Below are 25,832 nucleotides of genomic sequence, written 5' to 3' on the forward strand. Positions count from 1 at the left end.
AATATTTGGTGTTACAAAATGGGATGATAATGCATTCATTTTACGTATGGAAGTTGTATTTTAAAAATATACTTTTGTATTCATTTTGTAATTGCTTTTGATAAATTTTTAATCTATATAGTTAGGGGGGTTTTTTTGTGCTGTATTTTTTGGGTTTTCATATCAGAGTAATGCTGTTCACTTACAAAAGAAATTTTGCACACGTGAAAATTAGTGATAATGCCATGTTAGTCACGTGTACATTTAATTTCGGAGTTCTTATATATCATGTTATCAATTTAATGTATGCACAGGGACATAGGCAATATGGAAGAATTCATGATTAATACAAAAAAGCTGTATTACATCCTTCATTAGAGCAATGTGCAGTTTCTTAATTAACAAAAATTAAATTTTGTTATAAACAGAATAAAAAATGGGAAATGTAATATCATCAGCCCTTCATTTAAAGTGTACAAATATAAACATAATGCTACACTATAACTATATGTTAAAAATGTAAAGAAAATAGTATATTATAATCAGATTTTAAATCTATAAGCATATTGCCAAATTATAATCAGATTTTATACAATACAATTTGTTTAAAACTTATCTGACGATTTACTAACATTCATTCCCAATAGATTTGATTACTAAAATTAATGTAATGTTTTCTGTTTTGAATTATTTTCAGTGAGAAATGTTCTGTTGTTCTTTGTTCCTCTGTACACAATGTTTCTATTTTCTCTGTTTTAAAGATACTTTTTCATGATTGGTATTAAGGAAATTGGTTATGTTTTGAGTTCATATATTATTCTCTTTGTTTCTTATTTGTAAAATGCATTGAGGCTTTACTCAATTGATAGATGGATTTATTGTTTTTATCAAATTAGGAAATATTTTGATATCTATTTCCTCAGACTTTTTTCCGTCATTTCCTTTCCCTAAGGACATCCTTATTTTATCTTAAAGTTTTTTTATTCAACTCACTGATGCTATTTTTTGTATTTTGTCTGTTTGTATTTTGTAATTGTTTCATTTTCGATAGCTTCTATAGCTGTAAATAAGATCTTTTTCCCCACTATCTAATCTTCTGCTAATACGTGTATTAAATTCCTAAGGTTCGGTAGCAAATTACCACAAACTAAATGGCTAAAAAAAACTACTCTGTCACAGTTTTGGAGGCTAGGAGTTCAAAATCGAAGTGTCATTATGCCCACACCTTCTCTGGAGGATTTCAGGGAGGTTCATTTCTTGCCCCTGCCAGGTTCTGTCAGTCTTCAGCATCCTTCAGTTTATTGCACTCTCGATTCGTTCTTCACATCGACTTCCCCTCTGTGTAACTCTTTTTAACTCTGCATCTTTATCCAGATAATCCAGGATGAAATCTTCATCTCAATGTTTTTAACTAAATGACATCTACAAAATTTCCCTTTCCAAATAATGTAACATTCAGAGGCTCTGGGGATTAAGACATAGGCATATCATTTGTGGACCAACCGCTCTGTCCATATCATTCCATAGAGTCTATTTTTCATCTCAGACATTTGATTTTCCATCTCTAGAAATGTGGTGGATCTTTTACTGTAACTTTCATGTTCCCAGTTAATATATTCATCTCCCTTTTGAAAGTATTTAGTATTTTTATAATAATGTTTTTACTTTCCTTTCCCTCTTATGATTGTTGCCACAATGGGATTTTTCTTTTACAAACTCAACTTTGTATTTTCATTATGTAATACTACATATTTTCTTAGCCACAAATTCTGTTCCATTTTGCCTGGAGAGAAAGCTATGTTAGCTTGGCCTGCCACATGAATCAGAATTAAAGTCTAATTTTCTAATTTTATTTTTATTTCTTAGTTTCTTAGTTTACCACTGCCATCAGCTATTGGTTTCACAAATGTACACAATTTGTCTGCCATTGCATGTGAACATTTAATTTAGATTTTCCTATTTCTTCTCAATACTTTATAACTATATTGAGTGTCCCCATAAGTAAAACTACTATATCCAAATGCTTACCATCAATATAAGAGAAATATACCTTTTAAAATTCTAAAATTAATTATATCAATTAATTTTTATCTAATAATAATTACCATTAACATTATTTTACAATGTATATGGTAGTGTGGCAGTATACTTACGCTGTGTGCCAAGTGTGAACATTTTGCCCTCATACACTTTTTCTGCTCTATTACTTGTTCTGCTAAAGCATCATAGGGTGAGTGAACCTTATGAGCTATGTCCTGTGAAAGTTCATGCCAACTTATTTCTGGCTGATTTTCTCCAATGAAGGGTGCTGGTTAGATATTACAAAATGAGAGGGCCAGAGAGGCTGGTACTTCCTTTCCTTGTTGTTTTTAGCATCTTCTTGTCATTGCTGCCTTTTTTTCTGGGTGCCTAAGAGATGCCTAAGCAGATCCCTGTGATTCTACCTTTTGTATGTTGGTCCTGTCTTCTGGGCTCTGGAGATACTATCTCTTTCTTTGTCTCAGCTACTTATTATCTATGAAAGAAGTTATCTATGTCAAATTCTCACTGTTTTTATAACTTAAGAGTAGTTCTTTAGCTCCTAAGAATTGTTATTAGAATATTACTTTTCCAAGCTTTTTTCCTAAGGAAATGGGTAAGTTTAAATAGATAAATTAGTAACATAAGATGTCGCAGAATATCTCAATGAGATGAGACTGTATAGCCTCAAGAACAACAGACAAATGAATGATATTAACTAGTACGATCATGTGACTATTAATAAGTAGGGCAACAGTCAGCTAGCATTAATTTCAATATACAGAGAGAATATGAATGAGAAGCACTCAAAGTGTCTAAGAATGAGTAAACAGCTGCCAGCAAAATAAACCCTTTTAAAAGGTATTGTAACTGAAAACCAGAATGCCCAATAAGATGGGGTGATTATGTCATATACCCATGGGTACCAGAAGCAGCTGCATCTTAAGGAAGTTGGAGACAACTGTCTTAGAAAAAAAAAACACAGATAAGAAATAATAATAATAAATATAATAATATATTTAATATAAATAATAATAAACATAATATTATAAATAATAGACATATGATTAAAAGTATAGTTAGTAATAGGTATATAGCCAATTTAAAAGGGTTGTATTTAAAAATAACTACAGAAGCATAAAGCTGTAATTCTTTATATAATCTTGAGAGCATAACATTCAATTTTTCTACTTTATTTGAAAAAGAAATGAAATATAACAAAACAAATTACATTGTATTAAAAAGTAAAATGACCTGAAGTCCGCTTAGGAAATCTGTAAACTCAGTCTAGAGGTCAGATATTTACCTCTTACTTCTTTCTTTATTCCACTATTTGTCTATTTACAAGATGGTTATGGACAAGATAATTTTAATTGGAAGGTCATTGCAAAGGATTTTAAAGGGGTTTGGGTTAACCTGATGGCAGTGTTTCCAAAAGCATAGTCCATAAAACAGAATCACTTTGGAAGTTGTTATAATACCTCTTACTGCACCCTCCAAACCCATTAAATGAAGCAGAATTCTTGGAGTGGGTCTTGGCAATCTGCATCGCTAACAAGCTTCTCAAGCAACTCTTATGTGTAATAAACTTGGAGACCCTTAGATCTAAAGTGATGCTATTGATTAGATGCTTGACTAAGGAGAGGGTTATGTTTTTAACGAATAGTATGAGATATCAATCACAGATATCTTTATAGGATTTTTAAAGCTCTGCTCCAAGTAGATAAGCATAGCTGTGCCTGGAGGTGACCTTCAGTTCTGAGCCTATTCTTTTTTTTTTTTTTTTTTAAAGCAGGATTAATCACCTATCACTGAGTGGGTGTTAGTTCTAAGTAGTTCAATTATTTTCACATTCCACATAATTTTGTTTATGACTCATCAAGCCTAAGCAGCTTTAAAAACAAATTTTACTTGTTCTAACAAATGATCATCGTGTATATACAATACACTTGCTTTGACCTCAAGTTGGATTTAATTTGTAAAACCATCATTCATACATGCCAGGTGTCTAATTATTTGATTAAAACACAAATAGGTCCCAGTGCAAGTCACAAGACTGTCCTCCACCAGTTTTATCTTCTGTCCTCATTACTCAGGATATATCTATTGTTAATTTCACACATTTCAAAAAGTTTATGTATTCAGGAATTGAGAACCATGGGCATCTCCATGGCTTTCTGGTATATTGACTGGTTTATCTAAGTAAAAATAACTTCAAAATGGACCTTGAGGTAACTATTGCAGAAGAAAAGAACTAAGAATGGTTAAAAAAGGGACAAAATACATTAGTTGTGGCAGAAAATATATTAAATTCTTACCATTTTTAAAATATCTGTTTCTAAAACCAAATACCTTTTATATATAATGGCATGAATAAACAAAAAGAACTCCCCCTTTTCCAGGGAGAAAAAATCTAGAATCATTGCCCAGTTTACTTTAGTTCAAAGTTACTAAATTAGGACACCTCATGATCTTGTTTTATAAGTTGAATCTTTTTGGGGAGGAAAATAAGAAAAGCTGGAGTCTAACCAAAGACATGGATAAAGATTATAAAATCAAAGCTTTACACTAAGAATTAGAAAGCTATATTCGCATTTTGCATTGGTTATATGAGAAGAAACAATAAAATTAATTTGTGTGTGGGAAACTTTACCACAATATTTTCATTAGTAATCTCTACTGATTCTGATCCTTTAAAAGATGGCAAATAAACTGGGCATCACCCAAAATGAGGCTTGCCAGAAGGTGAGAAAAGGAATATTATTTTCCAAGTTTTTTTCCTAAGGAAATGGGTAACTTCTTGTATTGTGACTGAAATGAGAAGTTTTTATTCACAAGTTGAGAGGCAGCTTCTTTTGAAATGCGTAAGTTTTTTTTTTTTTTTTTTTTTTTTCTGATTTGGATTTAATGGTACCTTGGTTAATTCCTGAACAAATTCAGTTTGTTTTTCAATCCATGTAATACAGAATTTTAAGCATTTCCTGTGTTGTCTGTAGATTTTTATTATTATTATTATACTTAAGTTATAGGGTACATGTGCACAACTTGCAGGTTTGTTACATATGCATACATGTGCCATGGTGGTTTCCTGCACCCATTAACTAGTCATTTACATTAGATATTTCTCCTAATGCTATCCCTCCGCCCTCCCCCCTCCCCACAATTTTTTAATGATTGTCATTCTAACTGGTGTGAGATGGTATCTCATTGTGGTTTTGATTTGCATTTCTCTGATGGCCAGGTATGATGAGCATTTTTTCATGTGTCTTTTGGCTGCATACATGTCTTCTTTTGAGAAGTGTCTGTTCATATCCTTTGCTCACTTTTTGATGGGGTTGTTTGATTTTTTCTTGTAAATTTGTTTAAGTTCCTTGTAGATTCTGGATATTAGCCATTAGATGAGTAGATTGCAAAACTTTTCTCCCATTCGGTAGGTTGCCTGTTCACTCTGATGGTAGTTTTTGTTGCTGTGCAGAAGCTCTTTAGTTTAATTAGATCCCATTTGTCTATTTTGGCTTTTCTTGCCATGGCTTTTGCTGTTTCAGTCATGAAGTCCTTGCTCATGCCTATGTCCTGAATGGCATTGCCTAGGTTTTCTTCTAGGGTTTTTATGGTTTTAGATCTAACATTTAAGTCTTTAATCCATCTTGAATTAATTTTTGAATAAGGTGTAAGGAAGGGATCCAGTTTCAGCTTTCTACATATGGCTAGTCAGTTTTGCCAGCACCATTTATTAAATATGGAATCCTTTCCCCATTTCTTGTTTTTGTCAGGTTTGTCAAAGATCAGATGGTTGTAGATGTGTAGTGTTATTTCTGAGGGCTCTGTTCTGTTCCATTGGTCTATATCTCTGTTTTGGTACCAGTACCATGCTGTTTTGGTTTCTGTAGCCTTGTAGTGTAGTTTGAAGTCAGGTAGTGTGATGCCTCCAGCTTTGTTCTTTTGGCTTAGGATTGTCTTAGCAATGTGGGCTCTTTTTTGGTTCCATATGAACTTTAAAGTATTTCTTTCCAATTCTGTGAAGAAAGTCATTGGTAGCTTGGTGGGGATGGCATTGAATCTACAAATTACCTTGAGCAGTATGGCCATTTTCATGATATTAATTCTTCCTATCCATGAGCATGGAATTTTCTTCCATTTGTTTGTGTCCTCTTTTATTTCGTTGAGCAATGGCTTATTGTTCTCTTTGAAGAGGTCCTTCACATCCCTTGTAAGTTGGATTCCTAGGTATTTTATTCTCTTTGAAGCAATTGTGAATGGGAGTTCATTCATGATATGGCTCTCTGTTTGTCTGTCATTGGTGTATAGGAATGCTTGTGATTTTTGCTCATTGATTTTGCATCCTGAGACTTTGCTGAAGTTGCTTATCAGCTTAAGGAGATTTTGTGCTGAGACCACAGGGTGTTCTAAATATACAATCATATCATCTGCAAACAGGGACAACTGGACTTCTTCTTTTCCTAATTGAATACCCTTTATTTCTTTCTCCTGCCTGATTGCCCTGGCCAGAACTTCCAACACTATGTTGAATAGGAGTGGTGAGAGAGGGCACCCCTGTCTTGTGCCAGTTTTCAAAGGGAATGCTTCCCGTTTTCCAGTTTTTGCCATTTCAGTATGATATTGACTGTAGGTTTGTCATAAATAGCTCTTATTATTTTGAGATACATCCCATCAATATCTAGTTTATTGAGAGTTTTTAGCATGAAGGGCTGTTGGATTTTGTCAAAGGTCTTTTCTTCTTCTGTTGAGTTAATCAAGTGGTTTTTGTCTTTGGTTGTGTTTATGTGATAGATTACATTTATTGATTTGCGTATGTTGAACCAGCCTTGCATCCCAGGGATGAAGTCAACTTGATCATGGTGGATAAGCTTTTTCATGTGCTGCTGGATTCGGTTTGCCAGTATTTTATTGAGGATTTTTGCATCGATGTTCATCAGTGATATTTTTTAAAATTTTTTTTTTTTTTTTTTTTTTTTTTTGTGTGTGTGTGTGTGTGTGTGTCTCTGCCAGGCTTTGGTGTCAGGATGATGCTGGCTGCATAAAATGAGTTAGGGAGAATTCCATCTTTTTCTATTGACTGGATTAGTTTCAGAAGGAATGGTACCAGCTCCTCTTTGTACCTATGCTAGAATTCAGCTGTGAATCCATCTGGTCCTGGACATTTTTTGGTTGGTAGGCTATTAATTATTGCCTCAATTTCAGAGCCTGTTATTGGTCTATTCAGAAATTCAACTTCTTCCTGGTTTAGTCTTGGGAGGGTGTATGTGTCCAGGAATTTATCCATTTCTTCTAGGTTTTCTAGTTTTTTGCATAGAGGTGTTTATAGTATTCTCTGATGGTAGTTTGTATTTCTGTGGGATCGGTGGTGATATCCCCTTTACCATTTTTTATTGCACCTATTTGATTATTCTCTCTTTTCTTCTTTATTAGTTTTGCTAGCAGTCTATCAATTTTGTTGATCTTTTCAAAAACTAGCTCCTGGATTCATTGATTTTTTGAAGGTTTTTTTGTGACTCTGTCTCCTTCAGTTCTGCTCTGATGTTAGTTATTTCTTTCCTTCAACCAGTTTTTGAATGTGTTTGCTCTTGCTTCTCTAGTTCTTTTAATTGTGATGTTAGGTTGTCGATTTTAGTTCTTTCCTGCTTTCTCTTGTGGGCATTTAGTGCTACAAATTTCCCTCTACACACTGCTTTAAATGTGTCTCAGAGATTCTGGTATGTTGTGCCTTTGTTCTCACTGGTTTCAAAGAACATCTTTATTTCTGCCTTCATTTCATTATTTACCCAGTAGTCATTCAGGAGCAGATTGTTCAGTTTCCATGTAATTGTAGAGTTTTGAATGAGTTTCTTAATCCTGAGTTCTAATTTGATTGCACTGTGGTATGAGAGACAGTTTGTTACAATTGCTGTTCTCTTACCTTTGCTAAGGAGTGCTTTACTTCCAACTATGTGGTCAATTTTGGAATAAGTGCAATGTGGTGCTGAGAAGAATGTATATTCTGTTGATTTGGGGTGCAGAGTTCTGTAGATGTCTGTTAGGTCCACTTGGTGCAGAGCTGAGTTCAGGTCCTAGATATTCTTGTTAACTTTCTGTCTTGTTGATCTGTCTAATGGTACTCTGAGGTGATTATTGTTCCCTACCTGTCTCTCTCATTAGCTGGCAAGCTCTGCAAGGGCTTGGCCAGTACCTTTCTTTCAATCGTTCATTCAGAAACACAGTTTAAGTGTCTCCCTTGCTCCAGGCACTATGCCAAGAACTGAAGGATACAGCAGTGAGCAAGATAGGCAAGAACTATCCTAAATATATATGCACCCAATACAGGAGCACCCAGATTCATAAAGCAAGTCCTTAGAGACCTACAAGGAGACACAATAATAATGGGAGACTTTAACACCCTGTTGTCTGTAGATTTTAAGAAAGTAACCTCTTGCATTAGATGCATTCAGATGTTTTACATATTCTGGAAGGAGCTGCATTTTTTATATGTGAGATAGATTGAATTTCTGGCAATTTATATTCCTGTGCATAAATTGCTATATATTACCCTTGTATTCACTTTGGACTTTACATTGTATATTTTCTTAATTGGATTTGAGACCCTTTTCTTCACTTTTTTATATCATACACACATTACACACATAACTATATGTATATTTTGCTTGCTCCAAGATTCACAAACTTTTACTTACAGTCCCTAACAGTTTTAAATTACTTGTCCAGGGAAAACATCTTTCTCTGCAGTCTATACAGTCAGTATAGAAAATAGGCTTTTATATTAGGAATTGTCAGAAACAATGTTATTTAAAGGAAGTGATTACAAAAAATTAAATCTAAATAATATAAAATTTAATATTATATTTAAGCATTTGAATTTGAGACATGCTTTATGTTAGAAAAATACTTAGCTAGATTTTGGCATAAGCTCAGCTGTATCTGTAAATTTTGGTATTTGAATGATGTGAATATTAAAGTCACAGCCATGTGTAACTTATTCTATCACGTTTGTGATGTTAGGCAATAAATATACTAATATATCACTTTACTCACCTGTATGATAGGAATTATAGTAATAATACTATTTTCCATATGCTCATACATTAGCTCTTATTACGTGTGTGTTTTTTTTTTTTTTTTTTTTTACACTGAGTCTCACTCTGTTGTCCAGGCTGAAGTGCAGTTGTGCAGTCTCAACTGACTGCAACCTCCATCTCCCAGGTTCAAGCAATTCTTCTGAATAATCTTCCACGTAGCTGGGATTACAGACTAATGCCACCATGCCTGGCTAATTTTTTGTATTTTTAGTAGAGATAGGGTTTTACCATGTTGGTCAGGCTGGTCTTCAACTTCTGACCTCAGGTTATCCACCTGCCTCAGCCTCCCAAAGTGCTGGGATTGTAGGCATGAGGCATGAGCCATAGTGGCTGGCCATGTTTTTGTTAGGTTTTTAAAACATAGTGTTCTGGCTGGAATTATGTATACCCCCCAAAAATATGTTGAAGTCCTAATCACTAATACTTGTAAATGTAACCTTGTTTGCAAATAGGGTTTTTGCATGTATAATCAGGTTAACATGAGGTTATATGGAATTAAGGTAGGACTTAATTAACTAAGAAACAGAGGAAGTGAATGTCATGTGATGATGGAGGCCAAGAACAGGTTGATGCATCTAGAGCCAAGTAACACCATGGATTGCTAGAAGCTTCCAGAAGCTAGGAGAGAGACATGGAACAAACAGGTTCTTCTTCACTACTTTCCGAAGGAGTTCATTCTGCCTTGATTTCACACTTCCAACATTCAGAACTGTATATAATAAATGCATTGTTTTAAGCCACCTAAATTCTGGTACGTTGTTCTGGCAGCACTAAGAAACTCATACACAGTGTACTAAAATTATAGTCATATATGCAGTTACATTTGAATAGTTAACACTAGTGAATGCACTCCATGTACCAGGCTGCTTGTGGAGCAGGGCAAAAACGTAGATGTAGAGAGATGACAACCAAGAAAATATTCAGCTTTCAAGCGAGATCAGCCATGCTGTGAACCATTCAGATAGACGTCTAGCAAAAGGAAATGGAACAGTTGTGTGCTAATCAGAAAAGTTAAATGCAGGGATTTAGTAACAAGGTTGAATTCAATAAGACTGTGAAATATATCAGAGCTATTTATTCTAGATTTGCAAAATACTATCAAATGCTATAACTTGGAATTGCATCGTCATGTGCTACTGATCTAGATCTCAGAAATCACTTATTTATCAATAAATTTTCTAGTTCAGAAAAGCCTTTGATCTTAGACAGGACAGCTAATCTTAGGAATAGGAGTAGATTTTTGCCTAGGATAAAAGTGATGTGGTGGCAGATAATTCTGCAGCAAATTAGAGAACTATTTTAAAATCTCCCTCATAACCTCTTCAGGAATTTTGTCATTATTGTAGTATTCTATGAGTACTGTTAAAAAGAAAAACTAAATTTTGAATAATTATACACACATATATATGTGTATCAGATCTTACTATATGTCAAAAATTGTGCCTTTTAGTTTATCGTGAATTTCCATCCTTTCCTCAGCTTAGAGATTTTTATTCAAATAAACTGGAATAAGTAATATAAATATTTGTCTAAAGATGTCTAGGAATTAGAAAAAGTTGTTATTTAGATAATGCAAATGATCACTGATTCTACTGAACTAATAAAATACTTTGACTTGGGGTTTTGTTAAAACTCAAATCTTAGTCGTATTGATTTTTTTTTTCCATCACTGTGTTGTAATTTCCATAGGTACCTGACTCATTCTATTTGTCAGTTCTAGTGAGTTTTTTTTGTTTGTTTGTTTTTTTGTCTTGTAGCTTTAGTTGAAACTAGATATAGTAGGCATCAGCATCCACAGAGCAAGAAAATAAATATGAATAATTTCATGCTTATTTCTACCCTCTACATGCAAACACTCATTTAATTCTATGTTAAATCTGTGCTGTTTAAGGAACCTAGAACATTTTTTTGCAAAAGCATTCCATCCAACATGCTCTATAGATACAACATGCCACATAAATTCCACCAATCATACATAGAAACACACACACACACACAGACATGCACCTGCACACAGTGTTGATCCCATCTACAAAAGACATCCTCAACAATCATAAGAATCTCTATTTTATGGGTAAAGTGCATGTCATGTGTTATGTGATAATTTAGATTAAATAGTTTTTCTACATTTCTAAAAAAAACTTATTATTTAAAGAAATTGATCTATTTATAATTTGTTTTCAAACTCTAACCATAATAAATGTATAAAATGGAAAATGCACTTGAGTAAAAGTGGTAATTAAAATTCAATATGAAGGTAATTTTTACTAATTAATGAATTTTACATTTAGACTTTCTATTGTTTTCAATACAGACAGCAAAAAGTCAAGCAATAATGTAGTTTCTCTGTGCAATATGAGCAGATTTTTAAAGTTTCTTGAGGAGACATAAGAAGTCACCCTTTAATTCTTAAGTACCTCATTCTTATTTCAATAAATCAGTAATATTTTACACTTTAACTTTGTTAACATAAATTTCAATTGTGTTTTTACCATGTTAAAATAATTGGTGAAATATTGCATTTTAAACAAATCAACACTTCATATAGATTCAGATTTAATTATCATCTGGAACTTACTATGAAAGAAATATTCAGTTTCTTACTGAACTTCTCATATTGTCAGTAATGTTTCACAAAAGTAAGCTTACCAATCAAATACATTTCGATATGTCTTCTACCCCTTTCTTGTAAAACCTGAGATTTGTATTCAGAGTATAGTTCTTTAATAGCTAGCTCCTATTAAAGAACTCCCACAGCTTTTTCTTCAAGACTAGAATTATCTTCCTATTAAGAGAGAGGGTATTCAGGAGCATTCATGTTTTCTCAGGAGCACTAGGAGTCTGCAGGTGGCTGGGGATAAGAATGGTGAGTCATTGGCCAAATAGGCAAAAATCTGACTTCTTTTTTTTCCCACTAACTATAGACACGTCCACACGTCGTACAGCTAGCTTTAAACATGATACAGATTATGCATTTGACAAAACAATTACAAGCAGAATTTACACATAACTTGGAGTGTTAAGTGCTAAATGAAAAAAAGAGCCTTGGCCGGGTGCGGTGGGTCAAGCCTGTTATTGCAGCACTTTGGGAAGCCGAGGCTGGCGGATCACCTGAGGTCAGGAGTTCGAGACCAACCTGGCCAACACTGTGAAATCCCGTCTTTACTAAAAAAAAAAAATACAAAGATTAACTGGCCATGATGGCGGGCGCCTGTAATCCCAGCTACTCAGAAGGCTGAGGCAGGAGAATCGCTTGACCCTGAGAGGCGGAATTTGCAGTGAACCTAGATCGCGCCACTGCACTCCAGACTGGGTGACAGAGCGGGACTCCATCTCAAAAAAAAAAAAAAAAAAAAAAAGAAGGAAAGAATATAAAAGAAAAGTAAAAAAGAAAGTAAAGAACCTCATGTTCAAAAATGTTTAAGAATTTCAAGAAGGCAATAGCACAACATCAAACCAAGTGTGGAGCCCTGTGACTGTGTAAGTTACATGTCTGGGAAGACAGCAGCCCTGTTTTGGACGTTTCTGAGGAGCTATGTTGGATTGGATGAATCAAATGCCTCCAATCTTTTTAAAGATTATCTCATATTTTCCCCCTTCTGCCCATAGGAACAGGAAAAGCATTTCACTAGCCCCCTTTTCCTAACGTTGTTAATACAGTAAACGATACCCCTGCTTACATCTTCCATTGTTCAACTTCCACGAATCCATGTGGAGAAGAAATCTAAACCAATCAACTTTCCTACAAAGTCTAGCTCAAAACAATTACTCCGTGATTAGAGTCGAGTCTTAATAAACAGCAATATTTGACATTTCTTCAGAGCTTTATATGTGGTAGGCACTCTTCTGAGGCCTTAGGTGTTGTCTTAGTCTGTCTGGGCTGCTGTAACCAAATACCGTCACCTGGGTGGCTTATAAACAGCAAAAAGTTTTTCTTGCAGGTCTGGAAGCTTGATGCTCAAGATCAGGGCGCCCCCAACTTCATAATCTGGTGAGGACTTTCTTCCTGGTTCATAAACGGAATCTTCTTTCTGTTCTCACTTAGTGGAAGGGAGAAATCATATCTCTAAGGGTCTCTTTTATGAGGGCACTAATCTCATCCATGAGGGCTGGATCCTCATGACTTAATTGCCTCCCAGCGACCCTACACCTTAATACTGTCACATTGGTGGTTAAGTTTATTTTTCTTTTCTTTTTTTTTGAGATGGAGTCTTACTCTGTCGTCTAGGCTGGAGTGCAGCATCCTGATCTAGGCTCACTGCAACCTCCGCTTCCCGGATTCAAGCGATTCTCCCACCTCAGCCTCTCAAGTAGCTGGGATTACAGGCTCCCACCACCACGCCCGGCTAATTTGTTTATTTTTAGTAGAGACAGAGTTTCATCATGTTAGCTGGGCTGGTCTCGAACTCCTGACCTCAGGTGATCTGCCTGCCTCGGCCTCCCAAATTACCAGAATTACAGGCGTGAACCACCACGACCAGCTGTTATATTTCAATGTATGAATTTTGGAGGAATATAAACATTGAGAAAATAGCATTCGCACTTACTCATACAAATTTCAAAACCAGTAGGAATTATACTACCTTTATTTCATAAATAATGAACAGGAGTTGAAGAATGGAGAAGGAAGTAAACTGTTTATGATTATCCAGGTAGTAAGTGGTAGATCCTTGATGCAAATCAAAACATTGTGTATCCAGAATCTGCATCCTTAACAGCAAGTTTATTTTATGTTGACACATGGTGAATTTTCTTCTTGTTTTCTTGGAAAAGCACAGAATTATGATGGTATACAGCTGAATGAATTAACATAAACTACCGCATGGTTTTAGCAGAAACTCTCAGAATCTTCCTCAATTGTTACCCCTTCTCCAGAGGAAACCATGACCCCAAATTCTAAAATTATAAATAAATATGTTTGTTATTGAAATTCTAAAAGTGGAGTCATTTGGTCCAAACTGTATATTCTAGCATTCATCTAGCAACATTATACTTTTGAGATTCATCCCTGTTATTTGTACAACATTAGTTTAAATCACTTTTATTGCTGTATAAACAGTCCACTATTCAGTAGTAAATTTATTTACTAATATATTGTTGGCCATCTAGGTGATTTTTTGTTTTTTTTACTATTAAGGATGATTCTTCTATGAACATTCTTGCATATAGGTTTTCTTATTTCGTCAGGGATTTGTTGAGTAACATGTAACGAATAGGGTCAAATTTAGTAGCTGTGGTCAAAATCTTTTTCACGGGTTTTGAAAATATTTACACTTTCACCAGTAGAAAATCTTTAACTATAATTGTAGGTGAGTAGTGATATTCCCCAATTTTTATTTTACACTCCCGTGATGAATAATGGAAATCAGCATGTTTTCAAATTTTGGCCTCTTGGATAGCTTCATTTGTGATGTGCCTGTTTATGTTCTATGAACCTTTAATTTTGTTGGGTTATTTATCTTGTTCTTACTCATATGAAAGGTCTTTCATGCACTGTAAACATAAAATTTATATTATGTATACTTTTTGTAAATATTTTTCCTCCCTCTGTTGTACACTGTTTATTTTCTTAATATTTCCAATTGAGAAACAGAAGTCCCTAATTTAACATATCTAAATGAACAAATGAATAATTTATTTTATGCTTAGAGGTTTGGGTAAACACTTTAAAATCTTTTCCCACAAGTTCATGAGGATGTTCTCAAATGTATTAGTTTGTTTTTTTCTCTTTTAACTTTTTCCATTTGTATCTGCAATTCAACTCAATTTAATATTTTATGGTATGAGGAGGGTCAATTTTTATATTTTTCTTTCTATATGGATATCCAATTGAATCAGAGGAATTAAGAAGACTTCTCTTTCTTCATGATGTTATATTTTTCTCTTTGTTATAATCTTTATGTCTATTTATCTATCTTTATGTCCATTTATGTATCTGGCTTTTCTATTCAGTACCATTGATCTACCGCTCTAACCTTGCCCTAACACCAAGGGCAAGAAAAAATATCTTTCTGAAGTGTTGAAAAAATATCTTTACCTCACCCATCCTAAGTTCACAGAAGCCCCTGTATCAGAAGACAATTAATAAGAAAAAGCATACAGATATATTTCATATAAAAAGTACATGACTTGGGAGTCTTCATAAGGAAATGAAGGCCCAAAGAAGTGAGTGAACCAGTGGATTTTTTACAGGTTTTACAGAGTGGACAGTTTCAGAGAAATATGATTGGATAAAATGTATGATTTAATGGGAATAAACTGGGAGGAACTTAGCAAGACCTGTTTGTTCAGATTTTTCTTTGTATTCCTGTGTCCTCAGAGATAAGGATGCTCCTTTCCTCTTGGTATAGAGGATACCCCTCCAATGAGGGTCTTATGACCTGCTTCAAGGGAAAGCTGGAAAATCTTTCCTAGGTTTTATGTCCTGCTTTAAGAGAAAAAGGTCAGAGAAAATCAAAGGGCAGCCTTTCTGATTCTGTTGTTTTCTCAAATGCCAATGTGCTATATGGGGTAGGAGGTCCTGAACCTCATCACCACTCTGCTTAATTAAATTGTTTCATGATATAGATAGATACCAGTCAGACATTTGCTCTACTTCCTTTTATTTTAAACTATCTTGGTTGTTTGGGGGAATTTGCTTTTCGATGTATGTTTTAGAATTGACTTTGAGGTTTATGAAACTTCCAGTTGGGAAAAAATAGACATGTGCATGATACAGAGATTTACTCTGGTAAAAATATTGTTCTAATTAATTTAGATTTTCTTCAAAGACTTTCAACAAGTTAAATAAACTTCTTCATAAAATGATTGTATATATCTCATTAGATTTGTAATGAATATGGTGGTGTAGCCATCCACCCTTTTTTAAAAGATATTTTTACAGTATTTCTTTCAGTATCCTGCTTTCTTAGCATTTTCAGGTGCATTTTAGTGCAACTGTGTCAAACTACTACCATATATCCTCCCTCAAAATATTTTGGAAACTTTGTTGAGATTTCATTGAATCTACAGATCAATTTGGAAGATGGGAATTTTTATAATATTGAGCATTCAAATACACAAACATGGCATACATTTTGATTTATTGAGATCTATCATATTGTATCTTAATAATATTATATTTCTATGTGTAAAGACCTGGTATATATTTGAGTAGAACTATTTCTATGTGATTAAATTTCTTTAATATAATGAACAGTATAGAGTTTTTAAAACTTCACATCTAATATTTTCTTACTGGAGTTTAGAAATAAAGTTTTTTTGTTTGTTTGTTTGTTTTTTTTACTGATCTTTATCCAATGGCCTAGATAAATTTACATATTAAATACACTAGTATCTGTAATTGTTATAGCATTTCTAGGTACACAATGCTATCTATGAATAATGGCATTTTTATTTATTCTTTTCCAGTCTTTATACCCACTATTTTATTTTCTTGTCTTAATGTACTGACTACATCTTCTAATAAAATAGAGAAAAAAGTAGCAGCTAGCTTTATTATTCCCAATCTCGCTGAGAAATTTTAGACATTTTACTGTAAATGAGGGATTATCAAATGTTTTCTATAAAGAGTCGGGTGTATGTATCTTTAGACCTGCAGAGCATAATCTCTGTCATTACTATGAAACTCTGACAGTTCAGGACAAAAGCTACCAGAAATAATAATCAAATGAATAGCTGAGGCTATGTTTCCATGTAACTTTATTTAGAAAACAAGAATGGGTTACATTTGTCCTGTGGGCCATAGTTTGCCTTTTCTAGTGTAAGCAATAGCTGTAGTATTCAAATTTCTAGCAGTTTTGTGTAATGAATAAGCTTTATTCAATGTTTTCAATGTAATATTAGGCAATAGCTTTATCTTCCTTGTTGTAGAAGGAATTTTCAGAATTGCCAAAACATTTTTAAAATACTAAGCAATTTGCATTCCTGAAGGATACCCTAACTGTATGTGCTGAGTTATTTTTTTATTTTTAATCTACTGATGGATATTGTAAAACATATTTTTAGAATTTCATTTAGTTGCACTATGCATTAACTTTTAAAAATGTAATTTTTAACTATTATGGGTAGTTAATACTCTATATACTCATGGGGTACACGTGATGTTCTGTTACAGGCGTACAATATATTATAATCAAATCAGGGTAATTGGGGTGTCCATAATCTCAAGCATGTATCATTTCATTTTGTTAGGAACATATTAATTCTATTCTTTAAATTATTGATTTATTTTGAGATGGAGTTTCACTCTTGTCACCCAGGCTGGAGTGCAATGGCACAATCTTGGCTCACTGCAACCTCCGCCTCTCGGATTCAAACAATTCTCCTGCCTCAGCCTCCTGAGTAGCTGGGATTACAGGTGCCAGCGACCAAGCCTGGTTAATTTTTAGTATTTTTAGTAGAGATGGGGTTTCGTCATGTTGACCAGGCTGGTCTCGAACTCCTGACCTCCGCTGATCCACCTGCCTTGGCCTCCCAAAGTATTGGGATTTCAGGCATGAGCCAGTGTGACTGGCCAAGTTATTTAAAAATATACAATAAATTCTTGTTGACTACTGTCACCCTGTTATAGTATCAAATACTGGATCTTATTCATTTTAAGTATATTTTAGTACCCATTAACAATTTGCACTTGCCCCCAACCCACCAACATTTTCTTTTACTATTTTTCTCTTGCTTTCTGTCAGGATTATATCGTTCATACTGAGTATGGAAGCATTTTTTCCTTATTTAACTCTGGCAAATATCATTTAAAGATTTGCTATTTTTTTTCCTTAATTATTTGGTAGTTTTTTCATGGTGAAATCATTTGGGCATGACGTTTTCTTCTGGAAAGTCTTTTAATGGCAGATTAAAATAATTTTATAGATGCAGTACTTTTCAGAATTTTTATATATCTTCTCCTGTCAGTTGTGCTGTGTTTTTCAGGAACTTTTTATTTTATATGAAAAACACCAACTTAGTTGGCAAATTTTGTCATTAAAGTATCATTTGTAGATTTCTGCAGACTCTATGGTCCTGCTAATTCTTTAATTCTGATTTTATTTTGTCTTTTTTTCTCTTTGTTTTTTTTTTTTTTTCCTTTTTACCCCCTTGCTAGGATTTACCAATGTATTAGTCTTGTTAAAAAACTAAATTTTGACATTTTTGCTACTCCATATGCATTTTTTGTTTCATTAATTTCTTTCTTGTCATTGTTGTTTCCTTGCTTGTATTTTGTGTGTGTGTTCACCTCTATTTTCTTTTCTAACTATTTGAAACAAATCTTTACTGTTACTGCCCTTAGCTACTCACTGCCTCAGAAGTCCTTCAGATTAACAATAGAAAAAATGTTGCTTTAGGATGATAAAATTAATCACTTCCTACCCACTATTGTAACCTCTCAGTAAGTGTGAGTTAAGTTTACAGGGACACTGAAATTGCTTCTTCTTTTTATTTTGATCCCCTTTAATTACTTTCATTATACTGCACCAACTATTAAATTTATTTTGACCATGCTCATTTCATTTATGCAGTCTATTCCCCTTTGCTAGTGAACTTAAGACTAGCATGTATCTATCATGCTAAAACTGATCGCTTGTAATGAATAATAAATAAAAAATGTTCTCAACTTATATGTGATCTATTTCTTCTGATAATCTTTTATTCTTATCAGATATACTCAACTTGAATGCAAAAAGCAGGGAAGGCCAAACTTAGTCATTCACAGAGGGAAGTTTCTCAGGGCACAGAACAAGGCAGAAAAGGGCAGGATTTGATCTGAGTGTGTGGCTGACAGGAAAAGTGTTTCTTTCCAGTAATAATTTGTAAATTATAAGTTGTGGAGACAGCTACTTAGAAACTAGATATTCATTTCCGTCACAAAATAACATTAACTTATATTTTATAGATAAATGATATTTAGAAACCGATAGGCTACAATTTTCTATTTTGATTTCATGATGAACTTGATTTTGACATTTTATTAACATAACCACTTGGTTTACTTCATAGATATATTAAGTTATACTTATGTAATCAAAGTTGAATTGTTACTAGGCAGCCATGATCTTAATTTCTTGAATAATATTAATTTTTTTCTATAGGATTTTCTCCCAGTCACTTTTATTCAAGTTGAATTAACAACAATATTTTGATCAAATGTGCTATTTCTGAATATTTATTTACCTCTTTTGTAATCAGCAAAGGATTAATACTAAAGAGCCTACTATAAATTTATCTTTGAGTTAGTGTAGAGAAAGAGATAGTACAGGAAATAAAATCTATTGCTTATCTCCCTAATCAACTTCTATTCCATATGAGAAGTCAAGGGAACCATAAATCATAGGAAAGTGAACACAATGAAGATGTTTATTTCATAAACCAATTGGAAACTGTTTGCCCACATTAAAATTCATATACATATGGCAAGCATCCATTTTATGCAATGCTATGCAATAGAAGTGTGGGGAAAATGTTCCCACCACAAGAAAACTACGGCCAGAATGTATTCATCTCGTGATCCTCTACAAAGCCGCAGCTCTGATTGGCATCACATAATAGTACTGTTTTTAATCAAGGTATTGACATCAATCCAGTTCAATATTCAATTATATCTAAAATTTCTCTCCACTTCCTTTTATTCAGTGTACAGTTAGATTATTCAGAAATAGTAGAAGAAAGATTTACCATATTATACTTGTGCATTTGTTGCAGAGTTCTTTCTTACCAGTATCTGGCCTTCATTTATTTCAAGGTTCTTTGTTACTGGTTTAGGTCTAGATTTTTTATATACTGCATTGGCCGAAGCCAAATCTCTGTTTAACAGAATCAAATTAGTTTGATTTCATAGATCTCGTGAGGCTTTCATAAACTTTCTTTATATTTTAGTCATGAGGATGCCATAAATAATTAGTGGCAATCAAAAATCTCTGCAGCTTAAACTATTCTAATTCCCAACTTGACAGTCAATTACTGCTACTGTTCCTACCTTACCTTTGAAGGTTAATTACAGCTACCTGGATTATGCTACCCACACATCTTATCTTCCCTGTTGAAACTGGGGAAGCCACTTCCATGCAGAATCATCTCTGGTCTACAGAGAACAACCAACAGAGTATTTTTCAAATAAACTGACCTTTTCCTCACCAATGTCCTTCTTTGTGTTTTGGTGAAACAAGGCTTTTGTGGTTATCCTCCAGGGTCATAATGAGGGAATGGGTGAATAACCTTATAATTTCCACTTTTGCAGTACTTAGGATAAATTCTTATGTATTGCAAAATAAAACCAAACACATATCGAGCATTTCACCTTCATTTCTCATTGGCCACCATCAAGTACAGGTTTCAAAAATCAGAATCTCTCGATAGTGCAGGCATATTAATGAATTCATTACAATCTAAACTTCTGTTTAGTGCCCTAAACATAAGCTTAAAATGTAATTCCCAAAAAACATATCGCAAAACATGTCCTCCTTGTTTTTTGGTAAAAAAAAAAAAAAAAAAAGTCAATCAGATTTCCATATATTTTTTAAATATAACCAAATTATTTTGTTGTATTTCTCCTATTGGGTTAGTCTTATTCAATAGTGTTTCAATCATTTTCTCTTCTTGTCCATGAGGAAGGGATTCCCACTCCAGGTTATGAGAATGATGCAACACATGAGACCTGCAATTGGACAGATGAGATGGACAGCATTGTTTTAGTCACGTAGACTCACAGTCCCAGGGAGAAGGGCACAGCATGTCATGCAGAGTTACATGGGGGTGTCCTTGAAACAGAGTGGATTAGCAGCAGCTGTAGAAAGCAGGCTTTGTAGTTTCAAGAGTGCTTGTCCTTTTTCCCTCCCTGGGAAAAATGTGATTGCCTCATTTGATCTATGGTCTGACAGAAAACTGAAACCTTCTGTGCTCAGGGATAAGCAGGAACTTCACCTGGTCCTGTTAATAAGGAGAGTTGTTCAGTTAGGAGACTTTATCCACATGAGCGGAGGAGAGGAAGTTGTGGCCACGCCATTTGAGACCCTCCTGATTTCAACAGATGTTAAAGCATCATATAGTGTTGGACTTAAATGTTAAACTTTACTTCACAATGAGGCTTCTCTGGATGTTTAGACCTAAAAAAAAAAAAAAGTTGAGAGAGCTGAGAAATTGTAACCAAACCCAGATTCAACCATTTGCTGCTCAAAAACCAGACTTCAAAGACGGGTTGGTGTTGATATGGCTCTGATGACTGGAGGAACACCAGGGTCCTTGGTCTCACGCCGGTTTGGATAAAATGACACAGACACACACGTGGAGTGGTTTTATGGAGCAAAAAGTTTAATAGGCAAGAAAGAAGGAAGGAAGAAGAAAACAGGTCTCCCATACAGAGACAGAGGGAGGGGGGACTCCAACAAACAGCAAACCCCACGTGCAGCAGCGGAAAAGTGGCTGCTTATATTAGGGTGCTGGAGGAGGCTGTGTCTGCTTTGCATAAGGCTTAGGGGATTGGTTTGACCAGGTGTGCCATTTACATAGCCCATGAAAAATGTGGCCCTCCCACCTTAGTCCTTTCATATGCAAATATGGGTCACCATGATGCTCCAAACACATGGCGTTATCTGGAGGTGGCTATGACCCCTGGTACACTTGGTAAGAAGGAAAGGACAGCAGGAATCACCATGTCGAGTGAACTCAATTTCTAATGGCTGGCATTTGCATATCAAAGCTTGCCGGCCCAGCCCTTCAAACAGCCTTTTCTGTTAGAAAAGAGATGGTTCAGGGTTTGTTTCTTATTACAGGAAAATTTCCACCGAGAATCTTTACCCTTACTATCTGCATAAAGAATTATTTCTTAATAACTCCTGTATCAGTTAATTTCCCTCTTAACAGGAACAGTAGGTTTATCCAGAAAAACCAGCAAAATCAAAAAGATCATGAACTAAAATTCTAAATTACCATCTCAAGTCAGTACAGATTTTAGGCTCTTTCTACATTAAGGGCAGGGAGAGGAGGCAGGGGTTGACATCAAGAGGCAACTGATGACTACAGATATCTGGGCGACACCAAGGGTCTGAAGAAACTGGGAACTTCTTTGCCTTCAGGTCACAATTCACCTCTAAATCTTTAATAAAAGATAGTCAGTTGTTTTCATACTTATCTTTTAATTCCAGAGTTATTTTTTAAAAACTACATGATTGCCATTACTGCCTATTATCTCAGTAGTCTAAAATTATCCTAACCTACCAGCAGGGACCAGCAAAGGCCCTTTAAATAAAAATGGAGTTAGGCTAGTCCTTTCCTTGTTTCACTGTTACAAACTGAGGGCTATTAGCTTCCCCTTGAAAGGTCATTGCCTTGAGCAATATTCTTACAAGTCCCCAAACAAGACAGAGGTGTCTGCCTCAACAGGAATGAAAAGGCTCCTTTGGCTAATAAGGACAGCTCAATTTGGTTTGGGAATTGGGGTGCTCTGAGTACCCCATATCCTCTCCAGAGTCCCTATTTTAATTCTCATTCCTTATTATTTTATGATCAATGTTCTATTTTTCATATAAGAGAACTGGTAATGTGGTAAATTTGATTAGTATAATAATTTAATAATGTACATGGTCAGATTATAATTTTTTTTCACTACTTTAACTCCATGATAATTAGACAAAAGTGATTCATTTGGGACACTTATTTAAATGTTGATTTTCCTTGAACTGAGAATTTAAAACTTTTGGCATACAATGTACTTTTGTCAAGCTCTCAGTGCAATCGCAAGCACCACTCAACCCACGGTTCTTATATTTATCTTGTGGTTCACAATGTTCCATGACAACAGCTATTTAGTAACTAAGGTTTTAGCTTCAAGATGGACTTCACTTTCAGTAAGTGCAGGTGGTCACTGCAGAAGATTCCATGGAACACCATGGTTACATATATTTATATAAATTATTTTTAAGCTCAACCAGCTTAGTTTACCAATACCTGTTCTCATTTTTATGATGATCCGTTTCACAGAGTAATTGTATTTACTGATTATAGTGTCAATTAAGATTCTAACTTGCAGACAAAGCAGGCTATTCTGATTTGCTACATGGACAAATGTATTGATTAATATATATTAGAAAGCTCATAGAATCATTAATAAAGCTAGAGAAAAGGGTTCATAGAAAACTTTAATAATGACGATCAGAATCACTCCACAAATAGATTTGAAAGACAACACGGTCATTACTACCTACAATACAATAATGCAATTGTAATAAAACCTCTACATCTACCAGGAAACTTGATCATATACAATTTCTATCGATGCCTTTGGTTGCCAAGCTTCTCTAAAACATCTCTTTCCATTACATAAATGACTTATGAAGAGTCCTTTTTCTTAAATAGCTCCCACATTATCCAAAATGCCTTTGGGTCTGACTGGTAAAACATTGGTAGGTTACCTTCCTTCTTTATATTGGAGGGACTTTTGACAAAGACTATTTATCCATGACAGGACATAATTCCATTATGTTAGCAGTCCCTATAATTGAACGTTAAATCCTACTTGTGGAGAACTCTACTATATCAAAAAACATTTCTTTGAGACTGCTGTGTGTGTGTGTGTGTGTGTGTGTGTGTGTGGTATGTGTGTATGAGTGTTGGGACTGGGATTAGTGTGTGTATTTGGCTTTATTTTTGTATGGGTATATTTTATACTAATTACCCTGAGGACTATTAGAAGAATAAACGGATCTGAATACAAATCTAAATGTTTAACTGGTGGGCATAACTAGTATGTACCAATCTATAACTGTTTTATCAATCTTTGAGAATCCTTCTGTAAGCCCCTGTGGAAAATTTTACAACAAATACCTAAGGGAAATGTACTATGGGGTGGAAACTAAAAATGAGTAAGCAAGTTGAGAGAAAAATGGTCTTTGTCAGTGGAGTCAGGTGAGATTAGGAGAAGGGGGTAATTTCATAGACTCTTCAGTCAAACCTGAAGAAAAAAATGTTAAGTTTGTAATGGAGGCATTTATGAGACTGACAGTTTGACTTTGAAGATGTAATCTATTTATTTTTATAAAATAAGTGGTATTTAACATATAATTGCATTTTTACTATTTATAATGTATTTTTATATTTTCCCCAAACTTCAGTAAATCTGAAACATGTAGTCTTTCCTTGTGGATGATGGGAAATAATGAGAGGGAATAGCAAAGGAATATATATCTTACCCAACATTGATTTCTCTCTTAACATTCATTGAGAAGGATCAGCATTTTCTCAAAGGAACTTTGTCCAATAAATTGAGAAGATGAATAGCCACGAGTAAGTGAGCTGCTATCCATGGCAAAGTGGGGACAGCAGTAAAAAAAAAAAAAAAAAAAAAAATACAGAGAAAGTGACAGAATGACAAATGATGACACAAAACCAACACCTAGCTCTCCCTCTATTATGAATAAGTATATATATTGCATCTCCTAGATAGGAAGGAAAAAAGCAACACTTTACTAAATTATATTAATAAATGATAACATCCAGTCTTCTCACAACAAAAATAATAACTCTGTGAGACAATGCACATGTCAATTATCCAGAGTCTGTCATTCCACAATATGTATATACTTCAAAACATCATGTTGTACACAATAAGTACAAACAATTTTATGTCAATTAAAAAGTAATTGAAAAATAGCTATAATAAATATGTTGCCAAACTGTATAGGACTGGTATTCAAAATAGAATCTTAAACAAATTTGCTAACAAAATATTAAATCCATTTTGCAGTGCTGATGTTTGTGGATGTGTTACAACCTTTACAAATATCATAATCAGAGAAGAAAATTAACAATTTTTCCACTGTGAATTGACAAATAAATTTCCACTGAGAATTGACAAATAAATTACAAATTGGCAGTAAACTCAGTAATTTTTTTTTATCTAGCCAGTACTGAATTCTAGACTCTTTTGATAATCTTCTTTGTAAGTCATGTTCCCTCACCTTTTTTTTTTTTTTTTTTAATTATACTTTAAGTTCTAGGGTACATGTGCATAACGTGCAGGTTTGTTACATATGTATACATGTGCCATGTTGGTGTGCTGCACCCATCAACTCGTCAGCACCCATCAATTCATCATTTATATCAGGGGAGTTATACCCTCACCTTTTTTTTTAGCTGGCTATCTTCCTTTGACAATCTCTGAAGAAAGCCAGAAAGCTACTTTCCTGTTCTTTCCCATTATTCAATGTAAGAAAGTAAATACTAAAAAAATGAATGGAATGAAAGTAAAAGACTGTTCTGAGTTTCACATTATGCAAGGGTTATCCAGAATTATCTGTAGTTTGGAGTAAATCATTAATCTACCATAGAGTCACACTTTTCTATCATGTTTTTTGAATATGTATTCAAATAGGTCCAAAGGAAGGTAAGTGAGGCTAATAAATACTGTGAAATAGTCAAAGTAGAAAAATGTGATTAGCATTTTCATAAAATCTAAGTCTATGTTAGCATATATATATAAATATTACATAGATATAGCTTTCTATGTATATGTAGATAGATATTAAGTAGATATCTAGACAGAGAGGTATTATATATATATACACATATATACAGAGAAAGACAGAGTTATGTGTATGTGTGTACCTATATATATATATATAGAAAGAGAGAGAGGGGAGAGAATTATATGTATGTAACTAAACCCATCTAAACCAAAATAATCATCTATCTATCTATCTATCTCTATCTATCTATCTATCTATCTATCTATCTATCTATCTATCTATCTATCTATCT

The sequence above is a fragment of the Piliocolobus tephrosceles genome, chromosome X (genome assembly GCF_002776525.5).
Source record: "Piliocolobus tephrosceles isolate RC106 chromosome X, ASM277652v3, whole genome shotgun sequence".
NCBI lineage: Eukaryota > Metazoa > Chordata > Mammalia > Primates > Cercopithecidae > Piliocolobus > Piliocolobus tephrosceles.